The sequence below is a fragment of the Schistocerca gregaria genome, chromosome 3 (assembly GCF_023897955.1).
Source record: "Schistocerca gregaria isolate iqSchGreg1 chromosome 3, iqSchGreg1.2, whole genome shotgun sequence".
NCBI classification, from domain to species: domain Eukaryota; kingdom Metazoa; phylum Arthropoda; class Insecta; order Orthoptera; family Acrididae; genus Schistocerca; species Schistocerca gregaria.
In genome coordinates, this window is record NC_064922.1 from 26,424,834 (window position 1) to 26,442,090 (window position 17,257).

General features: G+C 46.5%; 28 non-coding genes across 28 annotated transcripts; all 28 read left to right on the forward strand.

The window, feature by feature from the left end:
- The first annotated feature begins 179 nt into the window (after positions 1-179).
- Trnak-cuu (transfer RNA lysine (anticodon CUU)) lies at positions 180-252 on the forward strand. Its single transcript has one exon. It is a non-coding gene; the product is annotated as a tRNA-Lys (tRNA).
- A 902-nt stretch (positions 253-1,154) lies between these two features.
- Trnar-ucg (transfer RNA arginine (anticodon UCG)) lies at positions 1,155-1,227 on the forward strand. The gene has a single exon. It is a non-coding gene; the product is annotated as a tRNA-Arg (tRNA).
- A 450-nt stretch (positions 1,228-1,677) lies between these two features.
- Trnak-cuu (transfer RNA lysine (anticodon CUU)) lies at positions 1,678-1,750 on the forward strand. Its single transcript has one exon. It is a non-coding gene; the product is annotated as a tRNA-Lys (tRNA).
- Positions 1,751-2,088: 338 nt separating this feature from the next.
- Trnat-agu (transfer RNA threonine (anticodon AGU)) lies at positions 2,089-2,160 on the forward strand. The gene has a single exon. It is a non-coding gene; the product is annotated as a tRNA-Thr (tRNA).
- Positions 2,161-2,667: 507 nt separating this feature from the next.
- Positions 2,668-2,740, forward strand: Trnar-ucg (transfer RNA arginine (anticodon UCG)). The gene has a single exon. It is a non-coding gene; the product is annotated as a tRNA-Arg (tRNA).
- A 450-nt stretch (positions 2,741-3,190) lies between these two features.
- On the forward strand, positions 3,191-3,263 carry Trnak-cuu (transfer RNA lysine (anticodon CUU)). The gene has a single exon. It is a non-coding gene; the product is annotated as a tRNA-Lys (tRNA).
- A 910-nt stretch (positions 3,264-4,173) lies between these two features.
- On the forward strand, positions 4,174-4,246 carry Trnar-ucg (transfer RNA arginine (anticodon UCG)). The gene has a single exon. It is a non-coding gene; the product is annotated as a tRNA-Arg (tRNA).
- A 450-nt stretch (positions 4,247-4,696) lies between these two features.
- On the forward strand, positions 4,697-4,769 carry Trnak-cuu (transfer RNA lysine (anticodon CUU)). The gene has a single exon. It is a non-coding gene; the product is annotated as a tRNA-Lys (tRNA).
- A 338-nt stretch (positions 4,770-5,107) lies between these two features.
- Trnat-agu (transfer RNA threonine (anticodon AGU)) lies at positions 5,108-5,179 on the forward strand. The gene has a single exon. It is a non-coding gene; the product is annotated as a tRNA-Thr (tRNA).
- Positions 5,180-5,686: 507 nt separating this feature from the next.
- On the forward strand, positions 5,687-5,759 carry Trnar-ucg (transfer RNA arginine (anticodon UCG)). The gene has a single exon. It is a non-coding gene; the product is annotated as a tRNA-Arg (tRNA).
- A 450-nt stretch (positions 5,760-6,209) lies between these two features.
- Positions 6,210-6,282, forward strand: Trnak-cuu (transfer RNA lysine (anticodon CUU)). The gene has a single exon. It is a non-coding gene; the product is annotated as a tRNA-Lys (tRNA).
- Positions 6,283-7,190: 908 nt separating this feature from the next.
- Trnar-ucg (transfer RNA arginine (anticodon UCG)) lies at positions 7,191-7,263 on the forward strand. The gene has a single exon. It is a non-coding gene; the product is annotated as a tRNA-Arg (tRNA).
- Positions 7,264-7,713: 450 nt separating this feature from the next.
- Positions 7,714-7,786, forward strand: Trnak-cuu (transfer RNA lysine (anticodon CUU)). Its single transcript has one exon. It is a non-coding gene; the product is annotated as a tRNA-Lys (tRNA).
- Positions 7,787-8,688: 902 nt separating this feature from the next.
- Positions 8,689-8,761, forward strand: Trnar-ucg (transfer RNA arginine (anticodon UCG)). The gene has a single exon. It is a non-coding gene; the product is annotated as a tRNA-Arg (tRNA).
- A 450-nt stretch (positions 8,762-9,211) lies between these two features.
- Trnak-cuu (transfer RNA lysine (anticodon CUU)) lies at positions 9,212-9,284 on the forward strand. Its single transcript has one exon. It is a non-coding gene; the product is annotated as a tRNA-Lys (tRNA).
- A 338-nt stretch (positions 9,285-9,622) lies between these two features.
- Positions 9,623-9,694, forward strand: Trnat-agu (transfer RNA threonine (anticodon AGU)). Its single transcript has one exon. It is a non-coding gene; the product is annotated as a tRNA-Thr (tRNA).
- A 507-nt stretch (positions 9,695-10,201) lies between these two features.
- On the forward strand, positions 10,202-10,274 carry Trnar-ucg (transfer RNA arginine (anticodon UCG)). The gene has a single exon. It is a non-coding gene; the product is annotated as a tRNA-Arg (tRNA).
- A 450-nt stretch (positions 10,275-10,724) lies between these two features.
- Trnak-cuu (transfer RNA lysine (anticodon CUU)) lies at positions 10,725-10,797 on the forward strand. The gene has a single exon. It is a non-coding gene; the product is annotated as a tRNA-Lys (tRNA).
- A 338-nt stretch (positions 10,798-11,135) lies between these two features.
- Trnat-agu (transfer RNA threonine (anticodon AGU)) lies at positions 11,136-11,207 on the forward strand. The gene has a single exon. It is a non-coding gene; the product is annotated as a tRNA-Thr (tRNA).
- A 507-nt stretch (positions 11,208-11,714) lies between these two features.
- Positions 11,715-11,787, forward strand: Trnar-ucg (transfer RNA arginine (anticodon UCG)). Its single transcript has one exon. It is a non-coding gene; the product is annotated as a tRNA-Arg (tRNA).
- Positions 11,788-12,237: 450 nt separating this feature from the next.
- Trnak-cuu (transfer RNA lysine (anticodon CUU)) lies at positions 12,238-12,310 on the forward strand. The gene has a single exon. It is a non-coding gene; the product is annotated as a tRNA-Lys (tRNA).
- Positions 12,311-13,215: 905 nt separating this feature from the next.
- On the forward strand, positions 13,216-13,288 carry Trnar-ucg (transfer RNA arginine (anticodon UCG)). Its single transcript has one exon. It is a non-coding gene; the product is annotated as a tRNA-Arg (tRNA).
- A 450-nt stretch (positions 13,289-13,738) lies between these two features.
- Trnak-cuu (transfer RNA lysine (anticodon CUU)) lies at positions 13,739-13,811 on the forward strand. Its single transcript has one exon. It is a non-coding gene; the product is annotated as a tRNA-Lys (tRNA).
- A 902-nt stretch (positions 13,812-14,713) lies between these two features.
- Positions 14,714-14,786, forward strand: Trnar-ucg (transfer RNA arginine (anticodon UCG)). The gene has a single exon. It is a non-coding gene; the product is annotated as a tRNA-Arg (tRNA).
- Positions 14,787-15,236: 450 nt separating this feature from the next.
- On the forward strand, positions 15,237-15,309 carry Trnak-cuu (transfer RNA lysine (anticodon CUU)). Its single transcript has one exon. It is a non-coding gene; the product is annotated as a tRNA-Lys (tRNA).
- Positions 15,310-15,647: 338 nt separating this feature from the next.
- On the forward strand, positions 15,648-15,719 carry Trnat-agu (transfer RNA threonine (anticodon AGU)). Its single transcript has one exon. It is a non-coding gene; the product is annotated as a tRNA-Thr (tRNA).
- A 507-nt stretch (positions 15,720-16,226) lies between these two features.
- Trnar-ucg (transfer RNA arginine (anticodon UCG)) lies at positions 16,227-16,299 on the forward strand. The gene has a single exon. It is a non-coding gene; the product is annotated as a tRNA-Arg (tRNA).
- Positions 16,300-16,749: 450 nt separating this feature from the next.
- Trnak-cuu (transfer RNA lysine (anticodon CUU)) lies at positions 16,750-16,822 on the forward strand. The gene has a single exon. It is a non-coding gene; the product is annotated as a tRNA-Lys (tRNA).
- The last annotated feature ends 435 nt before the right edge of the window (positions 16,823-17,257 follow it).

Below are 17,257 nucleotides of genomic sequence, written 5' to 3' on the forward strand. Positions count from 1 at the left end.
TAGCTCTGCAGATTGTCATGCAATTCCTTTACCTCTCAGAAATGATTATGAAATAAAAGTGAAGTACGTGACGAGTGTCGTTAGGAAAACATTAGGCAGCATGGAGAGATTCTGTATGGGACCAACCAACCCAAACGAGTACTGTGTGATCTGCTACCCAGGAGGTATCCAACGAGGCAGCACGGCTAGCTCAGTCGGTAGAGCATGAGACTCTTAATCACAGGGTCGTGGGTTCGAGCCCTTCGCTGGGCGGAACGGAATTTTTCTCCACTGCAGATGTAAATTACCGATTTTCTGATTAACGTGATGTAATGGAAATAGCAACTTTAAAATTTGCCTACGTCTCAATCAGTCGCAAGAAAACTGTATTTGAAGGTGAAGGTGATTTTGTAGACATGTGAAAGTCATGTTCTGAAGTGCAGGTGGTTTTGTTTGGAGAGAACATCGGCTACGTGTCAGATGTGTAGCCAAGCAGTAATGGGTCGCCGTAGCTGCTAATATTAGTCAAAAATATGAAGTGTTGTCAGCTGAAGTCTGATGATTCAGACGACCGTGCGGCGAAGTACGCAAAAGTTCCGCTAGGCCGCGCCTCTTTAGCTCAGTGGTAGAGCACTGGTGTAGTAAACCAGGAGTCGTGAGTTCCATCCTCACAGGAGGAAGACGAATTTTGGAAATCAGTTGCGCGTCATGGCCGTATAGCAAACAGTATCTGTGATGGCGAACAATTAGCGAGAGGCGTTTTATTAAGAATTACTCTCAGATGTGATTAAGGCGAATGGCGCTGATAAAGCATTTGCCAAAGCGGTACGGCATAAGGTGGGACGAGGCATTCTGAATTACATTTTATAGATGTATTTCTCACAAATCTCTGAGCCTCTCGCGGTCGTCGTCGTCGTCGCCGCCGCCGCTTCTGCAGAATTAGCAAATGGCCATCGTAGCAAATGCGGCGAGGGACACCCTGCCATCGATTCCGATTGCGCAAAGTGTGTGGTCTTGTTTTCCTGTCTATGTTTGGTCGGTCTCGTAAGAGGTTGAATGTAACGAATGGGTGGGAAAGAGTAAGGGGCAGCGGCTGTGTGGAACGAAAACACAATTGATCTGGGGGTGTGAGCGTTTCGAGATGAATCGTATATAAGTTATACTTGGTCGTCAGGGACCGTGTGGCCTAATGGATAAGGCGTCGGACTTCGGATCCGAAGATTGCAGGTTCGAATCCTGTCACGGTCGTGTTTTTCCAGTTCTGAGAAACAAACATACCGTTTTAATGTAGCAATTGTGCAGTACGAAACCGTCTGAATGTTGCTGTTGACCATTTTGTGCTTGGAGATGGTCTTGAGCTTGAAACACACACAAGAAGACCGGTGTTAACTAGCGAAATGGTCGGCAGAGTGCCCTCACCGCGAGGTTTGACTGGCACTTGCACATCTAAAACAACGTCGGAAAGTAACTCGTTCGGCTTTTGAGTCACGTCAAGTATGTGTGTTAATTTTGACGCCGCTAGCTCTGCAGATTGTCATGCAATTCCTTTACCTCTCAGAAATGATTATGAAATAAAAGTGAAGTACGTGACGAGTGTCGTTAGGAAAACATTAGGCAGCATGGAGAGATTCTGTATGGGACCAACCAACCCAAACGAGTACTGTGTGATCTGCTACCCAGCAGGTACCCAACGAGGCAGCACGGCTAGCTCAGTCGGTAGAGCATGAGACTCTTAATCACAGGGTCGTGGGTTCGAGCCCTTCGCTGGGCGGAACGGAATTTTTCTCCACTGCAGATGTAAATTACCGATTTTCTGATTAACGTGATGTAATGGAAATAGCAACTTTAAAATTTGCCTACGTCTCAATCAGTCGCAAGAAAACTGTATTTGAAGGTGAAGTTGATTTTGTAGACATGTGTGAAAGTCATGTTCTGAAGTGCAGGTTATTTTGTTTGGAGAGAACATCGGCTACGTGTCAGATGTGTATCCAAGCAGTAATGGGTCGCCATAGCTGCAAATATTAGTGAAAAATATGAAGTGTTGTCAGCTGAAGTCTGATGATTCAGACGACCGTACGGACGAAGTACGCAAAAGTTCCTCTAGGCCGCGCCTCTTTAGCTCAGTGGTAGAGCACTGGTCTAGTAAACCAGGAGTCGTGAGTTCCATCCTCACAGGAGGAAGACGAATTTTGGAAATCAGTTGCGCGTCATGGCCGTATAGCAAACAGTATCTGTGATGGCGAACAATTAGCGAGAGGCTTTTTATTAAGAATTACTCTCAGATGTGATTAAGGCGAATGGCGCTGATAAAGCATTTGCCAAAGCGGTACGGCATAAGGTGGGACGAGGCATTCTGAATTACATTTCATAGATGTATTTCTCACAAATCTCTGAGCCTCCCGCGGTCGACGTCTTCGTCGTCGTCGTCGTCGCCGCCGCCGCTTCTGCAGAATTAGCAAATGGCCATCGTAGCAAATGCGGCGAGGGACACCCTGCCATCGATTCCGATTGCGCAAAGTGTGTGGTCTTGTTTTCCTGTCTATGTTTGGTCGGTCTCGTAAGAGGTTGAATGTAACGAATGGGTGGGAAAGAGTAAGGGGCAGCGGCTGTGTGGAACGAAAACACAATTCCTCAGGGGGTGTGAGCGTTTCGAGATGAATCGTATATAAGTTATACTTGGTCGTCAGTGACCGTGTGGCCTAATGGATAAGGCGTCGGACTTCGGATCCGAAGATTGCAGGTTCGAATCCTGTCACGGTCGTGTTTTTCCAGTTCTGAGAAACAAACATACCGTTTTAATGTAGCAATTGTGCAGTACGAAACCGTCTGAATGTTGCTGTTGACCATTTTGTGCTTGGAGATGGTCTTGAGCTTGAAACACACACAAGAAGACCGGTTTTAACTAGCGAAATGGTCGGCAGAGTGCCCTCACCGCGAGGTTTGACTGGCACTTGCACATCTAAAACAACGACGGAAAGTAACTCGTTCGGCTTTTCAGTCACGTCAAGTATGTGTGTTAATTTTGACGCCGCTAGCTCTGCAGATTGTCATGCAATTCCTTTACCTCTCAGAAATGATTATGAAATAAAAGTGAAGTACGCGACGAGTGTCGTTAGGAAAACATTAGGCAGCATGGAGAGATTCTGTATGGGACCAACCAACCCAAACGAGTACTGTGTGATCTGCTACCCAGGAGGTACCCAACGAGGCAGCACGGCTAGCTCAGTCGGTAGAGCATGAGACTCTTAATCACAGGGTCGTGGGTTCGAGCCCTTCGCTGGGCGGAACGGAATTTTTCTCCACTGCAGATGTAAATTACCGATTTTCTGATTAACGTGATGTAATGGAAATAGCAACTTTAAAATTTGCCTACGTCTCAATCAGTCGCAAGAAAACTGTATTTGAAGGTGAAGTTGATTTTGTAGACATGTGTGAAAGTCATGTTCTGAAGTGCAGGTGATTTTGTTTGGAGAGAACATCGGCTACGTGTCAGATGTGTATCCAAGCAGTAATGGGTCGCCATAGCTGCAAATATTAGTGAAAAATATGAAGTGTTGTCAGCTGAAGTCTGAAGATTCAGACGACCGTACGGACGAAGTACGCAAAAGTTCCGCTAGGCCGCGCCTCTTTAGCTCAGTTGTAGAACACTGGTCTAGTAAACCAGGAGTCGTGAGTTCCATCCTCACAGGAGGAAGACGAATTTTGGAAATCAGTTGCGCGTCATGGCCGTATAGCAAACAGTATCTGTGATGGCGAACAATTAGCGAGAGCCGTTTTATTAAGAATTACTCTCAGATGTGATTAAGGCGAATGGCGCTGATAAAGCATTTTCCAAAGCGGTACGGCATAAGGTGGGACGAGGCATTCTGAATTACATTTTATAGATGTATTTCTCACAAATCTCTGAGCCTCTCGCGGTCGTCGTCGTCGTCGTCGTCGCCGCCGCCGCTTCTGCAGAATTAGCAAATGGCCATCGTAGCAAATGCGGCGAGGGACACCCTGCCATCGATTCCGATGCGCAAAGTGTGTGGTCTTGTTTTCCTGTCTATGTTTGGTCGGTCTCGTAAGAGGTTGAATGTAACGAATGGGTGGGAAAGAGTAAGGGGCAGCGGCTGTGTGGAACGAAAACACAATTGATCTGGGGGTGTGAGCGTTTCGAGATGAATCGTATATAAGTTATACTTGGTCGTCAGGGACCGTGTGGCCTAATGGATAAGGCGTCGGACTTCGGATCCGAAGATTGCAGGTTCGAATCCTGTCACGGTCGTGTTTTTCCAGTTCTGAGAAACAAACATACCGTTTTAATGTAGCAATTGTGCAGTACGAAACCGTCTGAATGTTGCTGTTGACCATTTTGTGCTTGGAGATGGTCTTGAGCTTGAAACACACACAAGAAGACCGGTGTTAACTAGCGAAATGGTCGGCAGAGTGCCCTCACCGCGAGGTTTGACTGGCACTTGCACATCTAAAACAACGTCGGAAAGTAACTCGTTCGGCTTTTGAGTCACGTCAAGTATGTGTGTTAATTTTGACGCCGCTAGCTCTGCAGATTGTCATGCAATTCCTTTACCTCTCAGAAATGATTATGAAATAAAAGTGAAGTACGTGACGAGTGTCGTTAGGAAAACATTAGGCAGCATGGAGAGATTCTGTATGGGACCAACCAACCCAAACGAGTACTGTGTGATCTGCTACCCAGCAGGTACCCAACGAGGCAGCACGGCTAGCTCAGTCGGTAGAGCATGAGACTCTTAATCACAGGGTCGTGGGTTCGAGCCCTTCGCTGGGCGGAACGGAATTTTTCTCCACTGCAGATGTAAATTACCGATTTTCTGATTAACGTGATGTAATGGAAATAGCAACTTTAAAATTTGCCTACGTCTCAATCAGTCGCAAGAAAACTGTATTTGAAGGTGAAGTTGATTTTGTAGACATGTGTGAAAGTCATGTTCTGAAGTGCAGGTTATTTTGTTTGGAGAGAACATCGGCTACGTGTCAGATGTGTATCCAAGCAGTAATGGGTCGCCATAGCTGCAAATATTAGTGAAAAATATGAAGTGTTGTCAGCTGAAGTCTGATGATTCAGACGACCGTACGGACGAAGTACGCAAAAGTTCCTCTAGGCCGCGCCTCTTTAGCTCAGTGGTAGAGCACTGGTCTAGTAAACCAGGAGTCGTGAGTTCCATCCTCACAGGAGGAAGACGAATTTTGGAAATCAGTTGCGCGTCATGGCCGTATAGCAAACAGTATCTGTGATGGCGAACAATTAGCGAGAGGCTTTTTATTAAGAATTACTCTCAGATGTGATTAAGGCGAATGGCGCTGATAAAGCATTTGCCAAAGCGGTACGGCATAAGGTGGGACGAGGCATTCTGAATTACATTTCATAGATGTATTTCTCACAAATCTCTGAGCCTCCCGCGGTCGACGTCTTCGTCGTCGTCGTCGTCGCCGCCGCCGCTTCTGCAGAATTAGCAAATGGCCATCGTAGCAAATGCGGCGAGGGACACCCTGCCATCGATTCCGATTGCGCAAAGTGTGTGGTCTTGTTTTCCTGTCTATGTTTGGTCGGTCTCGTAAGAGGTTGAATGTAACGAATGGGTGGGAAAGAGTAAGGGGCAGCGGCTGTGTGGAACGAAAACACAATTCCTCAGGGGGTGTGAGCGTTTCGAGATGAATCGTATATAAGTTATACTTGGTCGTCAGTGACCGTGTGGCCTAATGGATAAGGCGTCGGACTTCGGATCCGAAGATTGCAGGTTCGAATCCTGTCACGGTCGTGTTTTTCCAGTTCTGAGAAACAAACATACCGTTTTAATGTAGCAATTGTGCAGTACGAAACCGTCTGAATGTTGCTGTTGACCATTTTGTGCTTGGAGATGGTCTTGAGCTTGAAACACACACAAGAAGACCGGTTTTAACTAGCGAAATGGTCGGCAGAGTGCCCTCACCGCGAGGTTTGACTGGCACTTGCACATCTAAAACAACGACGGAAAGTAACTCGTTCGGCTTTTCAGTCACGTCAAGTATGTGTGTTAATTTTGACGCCGCTAGCTCTGCAGATTGTCATGCAATTCCTTTACCTCTCAGAAATGATTATGAAATAAAAGTGAAGTACGCGACGAGTGTCGTTAGGAAAACATTAGGCAGCATGGAGAGATTCTGTATGGGACCAACCAACCCAAACGAGTACTGTGTGATCTGCTACCCAGGAGGTACCCAACGAGGCAGCACGGCTAGCTCAGTCGGTAGAGCATGAGACTCTTAATCACAGGGTCGTGGGTTCGAGCCCTTCGCTGGGCGGAACGGAATTTTTCTCCACTGCAGATGTAAATTACCGATTTTCTGATTAACGTGATGTAATGGAAATAGCAACTTTAAAATTTGCCTACGTCTCAATCAGTCGCAAGAAAACTGTATTTGAAGGTGAAGTTGATTTTGTAGACATGTGTGAAAGTCATGTTCTGAAGTGCAGGTGATTTTGTTTGGAGAGAACATCGGCTACGTGTCAGATGTGTATCCAAGCAGTAATGGGTCGCCATAGCTGCAAATATTAGTGAAAAATATGAAGTGTTGTCAGCTGAAGTCTGAAGATTCAGACGACCGTACGGACGAAGTACGCAAAAGTTCCGCTAGGCCGCGCCTCTTTAGCTCAGTTGTAGAACACTGGTCTAGTAAACCAGGAGTCGTGAGTTCCATCCTCACAGGAGGAAGACGAATTTTGGAAATCAGTTGCGCGTCATGGCCGTATAGCAAACAGTATCTGTGATGGCGAACAATTAGCGAGAGCCGTTTTATTAAGAATTACTCTCAGATGTGATTAAGGCGAATGGCGCTGATAAAGCATTTTCCAAAGCGGTACGGCATAAGGTGGGACGAGGCATTCTGAATTACATTTTATAGATGTATTTCTCACAAATCTCTGAGCCTCTCGCGGTCGTCGTCGTCGTCGTCGCCGCCGCCGCTTCTGCAGAATTAGCAAATGGCCATCGTAGCAAATGCGGCGAGGGACACCCTGCCATCGATTCCGATGCGCAAAGTGTGTGGTCTTGTTTTCCTGTCTATGTTTGGTCGGTCTCGTAAGAGGTTGAATGTAACGAATGGGTGGGAAAGAGTAAGGGGCAGCGGCTGTGTGGAACGAAAACACAATTCCTCAGGGGGGTGTGAGAGTTTCGAGATGAATCGTATATAAGTTATACTTGGTCGTCAGTGACCGTGTGGCCTAATGGATAAGGCGTCGGACTTCGGATCCGAAGATTGCAGGTTCGAATCCTGTCACGGTCGTGTTTTTCCAGTTCTGAGAAACAAACATACCGTTTTAATGTAGCAATTGTGCAGTACGAAACCGTCTGAATGTTGCTGTTGACCATTTTGTGCTTGAAGATGGTCTTGAGCTTGAAACACACACAAGAAGACCGGTGTTAACTAGCGAAATGATCGGCAGAGTGCCCTCACCGCGAGGTTTGACTGGCACTTGCACATCTAAAACAACGTCGGAAAGTAACTCGTTCGGCTTTTGAGTCACGTCAAGTATGTGTGTTAATTTTGACGCCGCTAGCTCTGCAGATTGTCATGCAATTCCTTTACCTCTCAGAAATGATTATGAAATAAAAGTGAAGTACGTGACGAGTGTCGTTAGGAAAACATTAGGCAGCATGGAGAGATTCTGTATGGGACCAACCAACCCAAACGAGTACTGTGTGATCTGCTACCCAGGAGGTATCCAACGAGGCAGCACGGCTAGCTCAGTCGGTAGAGCATGAGACTCTTAATCACAGGGTCGTGGGTTCGAGCCCTTCGCTGGGCGGAACGGAATTTTTCTCCACTGCAGATGTAAATTACCGATTTTCTGATTAACGTGATGTAATGGAAATAGCAACTTTAAAATTTGCCTACGTCTCAATCAGTCGCAAGAAAACTGTATTTGAAGGTGAAGGTGATTTTGTAGACATGTGAAAGTCATGTTCTGAAGTGCAGGTGGTTTTGTTTGGAGAGAACATCGGCTACGTGTCAGATGTGTAGCCAAGCAGTAATGGGTCGCCATAGCTGCTAATATTAGTCAAAAATATGAAGTGTTGTCAGCTGAAGTCTGATGATTCAGACGACCGTGCGGCGAAGTACGCAAAAGTTCCGCTAGGCCGCGCCTCTTTAGCTCAGTGGTAGAGCACTGGTGTAGTAAACCAGGAGTCGTGAGTTCCATCCTCACAGGAGGAAGACGAATTTTGGAAATCAGTTGCGCGTCATGGCCGTATAGCAAACAGTATCTGTGATGGCGAACAATTAGCGAGAGGCGTTTTATTAAGAATTACTCTCAGATGTGATTAAGGCGAATGGCGCTGATAAAGCATTTGCCAAAGCGGTACGGCATAAGGTGGGACGAGGCATTCTGAATTACATTTTATAGATGTATTTCTCACAAATCTCTGAGCCTCTCGCGGTCGTCGTCGTCGTCGCCGCCGCCGCTTCTGCAGAATTAGCAAATGGCCATCGTAGCAAATGCGGCGAGGGACACCCTGCCATCGATTCCGATTGCGCAAAGTGTGTGGTCTTGTTTTCCTGTCTATGTTTGGTCGGTCTCGTAAGAGGTTGAATGTAACGAATGGGTGGGAAAGAGTAAGGGGCAGCGGCTGTGTGGAACGAAAACACAATTGATCTGGGGGTGTGAGCGTTTCGAGATGAATCGTATATAAGTTATACTTGGTCGTCAGGGACCGTGTGGCCTAATGGATAAGGCGTCGGACTTCGGATCCGAAGATTGCAGGTTCGAATCCTGTCACGGTCGTGTTTTTCCAGTTCTGAGAAACAAACATACCGTTTTAATGTAGCAATTGTGCAGTACGAAACCGTCTGAATGTTGCTGTTGACCATTTTGTGCTTGGAGATGGTCTTGAGCTTGAAACACACACAAGAAGACCGGTGTTAACTAGCGAAATGGTCGGCAGAGTGCCCTCACCGCGAGGTTTGACTGGCACTTGCACATCTAAAACAACGTCGGAAAGTAACTCGTTCGGCTTTTGAGTCACGTCAAGTATGTGTGTTAATTTTGACGCCGCTAGCTCTGCAGATTGTCATGCAATTCCTTTACCTCTCAGAAATGATTATGAAATAAAAGTGAAGTACGTGACGAGTGTCGTTAGGAAAACATTAGGCAGCATGGAGAGATTCTGTATGGGACCAACCAACCCAAACGAGTACTGTGTGATCTGCTACCCAGCAGGTACCCAACGAGGCAGCACGGCTAGCTCAGTCGGTAGAGCATGAGACTCTTAATCACAGGGTCGTGGGTTCGAGCCCTTCGCTGGGCGGAACGGAATTTTTCTCCACTGCAGATGTAAATTACCGATTTTCTGATTAACGTGATGTAATGGAAATAGCAACTTTAAAATTTGCCTACGTCTCAATCAGTCGCAAGAAAACTGTATTTGAAGGTGAAGTTGATTTTGTAGACATGTGTGAAAGTCATGTTCTGAAGTGCAGGTTATTTTGTTTGGAGAGAACATCGGCTACGTGTCAGATGTGTAGCCAAGCAGTAATGGGTCGCCATAGCTGCAAATATTAGTGAAAAATATGAAGTGTTGTCAGCTGAAGTCTGATGATTCAGACGACCGTACGGACGAAGTACGCAAAAGTTCCTCTAGGCCGCGCCTCTTTAGCTCAGTGGTAGAGCACTGGTCTAGTAAACCAGGAGTCGTGAGTTCCATCCTCACAGGAGGAAGACGAATTTTGGAAATCAGTTGCGCGTCATGGCCGTATAGCAAACAGTATCTGTGATGGCGAACAATTAGCGAGAGGCTTTTTATTAAGAATTACTCTCAGATGTGATTAAGGCGAATGGCGCTGATAAAGCATTTGCCAAAGCGGTACGGCATAAGGTGGGACGAGGCATTCTGAATTACATTTCATAGATGTATTTCTCACAAATCTCTGAGCCTCCCGCGGTCGACGTCTTCGTCGTCGTCGTCGTCGCCGCCGCCGCTTCTGCAGAATTAGCAAATGGCCATCGTAGCAAATGCGGCGAGGGACACCCTGCCATCGATTCCGATTGCGCAAAGTGTGTGGTCTTGTTTTCCTGTCTATGTTTGGTCGGTCTCGTAAGAGGTTGAATGTAACGAATGGGTGGGAAAGAGTAAGGGGCAGCGGCTGTGTGGAACGAAAACACAATTCCTCAGGGGGTGTGAGCGTTTCGAGATGAATCGTATATAAGTTATACTTGGTCGTCAGTGACCGTGTGGCCTAATGGATAAGGCGTCGGACTTCGGATCCGAAGATTGCAGGTTCGAATTCTGTCACGGTCGTGTTTTTCCAGTTCTGAGAAACAAACATACCGTTTTAATGTAGCAATTGTGCAGTACGAAACCGTCTGAATGTTGCTGTTGACCATTTTGTGCTTGGAGATGGTCTTGAGCTTGAAACACACACAAGAAGACCGGTTTTAACTAGCGAAATGGTCGGCAGAGTGCCCTCACCGCGAGGTTTGACTGGCACTTGCACATCTAAAACAACGACGGAAAGTAACTCGTTCGGCTTTTGAGTCACGTCAAGTATGTGTGTTAATTTTGACGCCGCTAGCTCTGCAGATTGTCATGCAATTCCTTTACCTCTCAGAAATGATTATGAAATAAAAGTGAAGTACGTGACGAGTGTCGTTAGGAAAACATTAGGCAGCATGGAGAGATTCTGTATGGGACCAACCAACCCAAACGAGTACTGTGTGATCTGCTACCCAGCAGGTACCCAACGAGGCAGCACGGCTAGCTCAGTCGGTAGAGCATGAGACTCTTAATCACAGGGTCGTGGGTTCGAGCCCTTCGCTGGGCGGAACGGAATTTTTCTCCACTGCAGATGTAAATTACCGATTTTCTGATTAACGTGATGTAATGGAAATAGCAACTTTAAAATTTGCCTACGTCTCAATCAGTCGCAAGAAAACTGTATTTGAAGGTGAAGTTGATTTTGTAGACATGTGTGAAAGTCATGTTCTGAAGTGCAGGTTATTTTGTTTGGAGAGAACATCGGCTACGTGTCAGATGTGTATCCAAGCAGTAATGGGTCGCCATAGCTGCAAATATTAGTGAAAAATATGAAGTGTTGTCAGCTGAAGTCTGATGATTCAGACGACCGTACGGACGAAGTACGCAAAAGTTCCTCTAGGCCGCGCCTCTTTAGCTCAGTGGTAGAGCACTGGTCTAGTAAACCAGGAGTCGTGAGTTCCATCCTCACAGGAGGAAGACGAATTTTGGAAATCAGTTGCGCGTCATGGCCGTATAGCAAACAGTATCTGTGATGGCGAACAATTAGCGAGAGGCTTTTTATTAAGAATTACTCTCAGATGTGATTAAGGCGAATGGCGCTGATAAAGCATTTGCCAAAGCGGTACGGCATAAGGTGGGACGAGGCATTCTGAATTACATTTCATAGATGTATTTCTCACAAATCTCTGAGCCTCCCGCGCTCGACGTCTTCGTCGTCGTCGTCGTCGCCGCCGCCGCTTCTGCAGAATTAGCAAATGGCCATCGTAGCAAATGCGGCGGGGGACACCCTGCCATCGATTCCGATTGCGCAAAGTGTGTGGTCTTGTTTTCCTGTCTATGTTTGGTCGGTCTCGTAAGAGGTTGAATGTAACGAATGGGTGGGAAAGAGTAAGGGGCAGCGGCTGTGTGGAACGAAAACACAATTCCTCAGGGGGTGTGAGCGTTTCGAGATGAATCGTATATAAGTTATACTTGGTCGTCAGTGACCGTGTGGCCTAATGGATAAGGCGTCGGACTTCGGATCCGAAGATTGCAGGTTCGAATCCTGTCACGGTCGTGTTTTTCCAGTTCTGAGAAACAAACATACCGTTTTAATGTAGCAATTGTGCAGTACGAAACCGTCTGAATGTTGCTGTTGACCATTTTGTGCTTGGAGATGGTCTTGAGCTTGAAACACACACAAGAAGACCGGTTTTAACTAGCGAAATGGTCGGCAGAGTGCCCTCACCGCGAGGTTTGACTGGCACTTGCACATCTAAAACAACGACGGAAAGTAACTCGTTCGGCTTTTCAGTCACGTCAAGTATGTGTGTTAATTTTGACGCCGCTAGCTCTGCAGATTGTCATGCAATTCCTTTACCTCTCAGAAATGATTATGAAATAAAAGTGAAGTACGCGACGAGTGTCGTTAGGAAAACATTAGGCAGCATGGAGAGATTCTGTATGGGACCAACCAACCCAAACGAGTACTGTGTGATCTGCTACCCAGGAGGTACCCAACGAGGCAGCACGGCTAGCTCAGTCGGTAGAGCATGAGACTCTTAATCACAGGGTCGTGGGTTCGAGCCCTTCGCTGGGCGGAACGGAATTTTTCTCCACTGCAGATGTAAATTACCGATTTTCTGATTAACGTGATGTAATGGAAATAGCAACTTTAAAATTTGCCTACGTCTCAATCAGTCGCAAGAAAACTGTATTTGAAGGTGAAGTTGATTTTGTAGACATGTGTGAAAGTCATGTTCTGAAGTGCAGGTGATTTTGTTTGGAGAGAACATCGGCTACGTGTCAGATGTGTATCCAAGCAGTAATGGGTCGCCATAGCTGCAAATATTAGTGAAAAATATGAAGTGTTGTCAGCTGAAGTCTGAAGATTCAGACGACCGTACGGACGAAGTACGCAAAAGTTCCGCTAGGCCGCGCCTCTTTAGCTCAGTTGTAGAACACTGGTCTAGTAAACCAGGAGTCGTGAGTTCCATCCTCACAGGAGGAAGACGAATTTTGGAAATCAGTTGCGCGTCATGGCCGTATAGCAAACAGTATCTGTGATGGCGAACAATTAGCGAGAGCCGTTTTATTAAGAATTACTCTCAGATGTGATTAAGGCGAATGGCGCTGATAAAGCATTTTCCAAAGCGGTACGGCATAAGGTGGGACGAGGCATTCTGAATTACATTTTATAGATGTATTTCTCACAAATCTCTGAGCCTCTCGCGGTCGTCGTCGTCGTCGCCGCCGCCGCTTCTGCAGAATTAGCAAATGGCCATCGTAGCAAATGCGGCGAGGGACACCCTGCCATCGATTCCGATGCGCAAAGTGTGTGGTCTTGTTTTCCTGTCTATGTTTGGTCGGTCTCGTAAGAGGTTGAATGTAACGAATGGGTGGGAAAGAGTAAGGGGCAGCGGCTGTGTGGAACGAAAACACAATTCCTCAGGGGGGTGTGAGAGTTTCGAGATGAATCGTATATAAGTTATACTTGGTCGTCAGTGACCGTGTGGCCTAATGGATAAGGCGTCGGACTTCGGATCCGAAGATTGCAGGTTCGAATCCTGTCACGGTCGTGTTTTTCCAGTTCTGAGAAACAAACATACCGTTTTAATGTAGCAATTGTGCAGTATGAAACCGTCTGAATGTTGCTGTTGACCATTTTGTGCTTGAAGATGGTCTTGAGCTTGAAACACACACAAGAAGACCGGTGTTAACTAGCGAAATGATCGGCAGAGTGCCCTCACCGCGAGGTTTGACTGGCACTTGCACATCTAAAACAACGTCGGAAAGTAACTCGTTCGGCTTTTGAGTCACGTCAAGTATGTGTGTTAATTTTGACGCCGCTAGCTCTGCAGATTGTCATGCAATTCCTTTACCTCTCAGAAATGATTATGAAATAAAAGTGAAGTACGTGACGAGTGTCGTTAGGAAAACATTAGGCAGCATGGAGAGATTCTGTATGGGACCAACCAACCCAAACGAGTACTGTGTGATCTGCTACCCAGGAGGTATCCAACGAGGCAGCACGGCTAGCTCAGTCGGTAGAGCATGAGACTCTTAATCACAGGGTCGTGGGTTCGAGCCCTTCGCTGGGCGGAACGGAATTTTTCTCCACTGCAGATGTAAATTACCGATTTTCTGATTAACGTGATGTAATGGAAATAGCAACTTTAAAATTTGCCTACGTCTCAATCAGTCGCAAGAAAACTGTATTTGAAGGTGAAGGTGATTTTGTAGACATGTGAAAGTCATGTTCTGAAGTGCAGGTGGTTTTGTTTGGAGAGAACATCGGCTACGTGTCAGATGTGTAGCCAAGCAGTAATGGGTCGCCATAGCTGCAAATATTAGTGAAAAATATGAAGTGTTGTCAGCTGAAGTCTGATGATTCAGACGACCGTGCGGCGAAGTACGCAAAAGTTCCGCTAGGCCGCGCCTCTTTAGCTCAGTGGTAGAGCACTGGTGTAGTAAACCAGGAGTCGTGAGTTCCATCCTCACAGGAGGAAGACGAATTTTGGAAATCAGTTGCGCGTCATGGCCGTATAGCAAACAGTATCTGTGATGGCGAACAATTAGCGAGAGGCGTTTTATTAAGAATTACTCTCAGATGTGATTAAGGCGAATGGCGCTGATAAAGCATTTGCCAAAGCGGTACGGCATAAGGTGGGACGAGGCATTCTGAATTACATTTTATAGATGTATTTCTCACAAATCTCTGAGCCTCTCGCGGTCGTCGTCGTCGTCGCCGCCGCCGCTTCTGCAGAATTAGCAAATGGCCATCGTAGCAAATGCGGCGAGGGACACCCTGCCATCGATTCCGATTGCGCAAAGTGTGTGGTCTTGTTTTCCTGTCTATGTTTGGTCGGTCTCGTAAGAGGTTGAATGTAACGAATGGGTGGGAAAGAGTAAGGGGCAGCGGCTGTGTGGAACGAAAACACAATTGATCTGGGGGTGTGAGCGTTTCGAGATGAATCGTATATAAGTTATACTTGGTCGTCAGGGACCGTGTGGCCTAATGGATAAGGCGTCGGACTTCGGATCCGAAGATTGCAGGTTCGAATCCTGTCACGGTCGTGTTTTTCCAGTTCTGAGAAACAAACATACCGTTTTAATGTAGCAATTGTGCAGTACGAAACCGTCTGAATGTTGCTGTTGACCATTTTGTGCTTGGAGATGGTCTTGAGCTTGAAACACACACAAGAAGACCGGTGTTAACTAGCGAAATGGTCGGCAGAGTGCCCTCACCGCGAGGTTTGACTGGCACTTGCACATCTAAAACAACGTCGGAAAGTAACTCGTTCGGCTTTTGAGTCACGTCAAGTATGTGTGTTAATTTTGACGCCGCTAGCTCTGCAGATTGTCATGCAATTCCTTTACCTCTCAGAAATGATTATGAAATAAAAGTGAAGTACGTGACGAGTGTCGTTAGGAAAACATTAGGCAGCATGGAGAGATTCTGTATGGGACCAACCAACCCAAACGAGTACTGTGTGATCTGCTACCCAGCAGGTACCCAACGAGGCAGCACGGCTAGCTCAGTCGGTAGAGCATGAGACTCTTAATCACAGGGTCGTGGGTTCGAGCCCTTCGCTGGGCGGAACGGAATTTTTCTCCACTGCAGATGTAAATTACCGATTTTCTGATTAACGTGATGTAATGGAAATAGCAACTTTAAAATTTGCCTACGTCTCAATCAGTCGCAAGAAAACTGTATTTGAAGGTGAAGTTGATTTTGTAGACATGTGTGAAAGTCATGTTCTGAAGTGCAGGTTATTTTGTTTGGAGAGAACATCGGCTACGTGTCAGATGTGTAGCCAAGCAGTAATGGGTCGCCATAGCTGCAAATATTAGTGAAAAATATGAAGTGTTGTCAGCTGAAGTCTGATGATTCAGACGACCGTACGGACGAAGTACGCAAAAGTTCCTCTAGGCCGCGCCTCTTTAGCTCAGTGGTAGAGCACTGGTCTAGTAAACCAGGAGTCGTGAGTTCCATCCTCACAGGAGGAAGACGAATTTTGGAAATCAGTTGCGCGTCATGGCCGTATAGCAAACAGTATCTGTGATGGCGAACAATTAGCGAGAGGCTTTTTATTAAGAATTACTCTCAGATGTGATTAAGGCGAATGGCGCTGATAAAGCATTTGCCAAAGCGGTACGGCATAAGGTGGGACGAGGCATTCTGAATTACATTTCATAGATGTATTTCTCACAAATCTCTGAGCCTCCCGCGGTCGACGTCTTCGTCGTCGTCGTCGTCGCCGCCGCCGCTTCTGCAGAATTAGCAAATGGCCATCGTAGCAAATGCGGCGAGGGACACCCTGCCATCGATTCCGATTGCGCAAAGTGTGTGGTCTTGTTTTCCTGTCTATGTTTGGTCGGTCTCGTAAGAGGTTGAATGTAACGAATGGGTGGGAAAGAGTAAGGGGCAGCGGCTGTGTGGAACGAAAACACAATTCCTCAGGGGGTGTGAGCGTTTCGAGATGAATCGTATATAAGTTATACTTGGTCGTCAGTGACCGTGTGGCCTAATGGATAAGGCGTCGGACTTCGGATCCGAAGATTGCAGGTTCGAATTCTGTCACGGTCGTGTTTTTCCAGTTCTGAGAAACAAACATACCGTTTTAATGTAGCAATTGTGCAGTACGAAACCGTCTGAATGTTGCTGTTGACCATTTTGTGCTTGGAGATGGTCTTGAGCTTGAAACACACACAAGAAGACCGGTTTTAACTAGCGAAATGGTCGGCAGAGTGCCCTCACCGCGAGGTTTGACTGGCACTTGCACATCTAAAACAACGACGGAAAGTAACTCGTTCGGCTTTTCAGTCACGTCAAGTATGTGTGTTAATTTTGACGCCGCTAGCTCTGCAGATTGTCATGCAATTCCTTTACCTCTCAGAAATGATTATGAAATAAAAGTGAAGTACGCGACGAGTGTCGTTAGGAAAACATTAGGCAGCATGGAGAGATTCTGTATGGGACCAACCAACCCAAACGAGTACTGTGTGATCTGCTACCCAGGAGGTACCCAACGAGGCAGCACGGCTAGCTCAGTCGGTAGAGCATGAGACTCTTAATCACAGGGTCGTGGGTTCGAGCCCTTCGCTGGGCGGAACGGAATTTTTCTCCACTGCAGATGTAAATTACCGATTTTCTGATTAACGTGATGTAATGGAAATAGCAACTTTAAAATTTGCCTACGTCTCAATCAGTCGCAAGAAAACTGTATTTGAAGGTGAAGTTGATTTTGTAGACATGTGTGAAAGTCATGTTCTGAAGTGCAGGTGATTTTGTTTGGAGAGAACATCGGCTACGTGTCAGATGTGTATCCAAGCAGTAATGGGTCGCCATAGCTGCAAATATTAGTGAAAAATATGAAGTGTTGTCAGCTGAAGTCTGAAGATTCAGACGACCGTACGGACGAAGTACGCAAAAGTTCCGCTAGGCCGCGCCTCTTTAGCTCAGTTGTAGAGCACTGGTCTAGTAAACCAGGAGTCGTGAGTTCCATCCTCACAGGAGGAAGACGAATTTTGGAAATCAGTTGCGC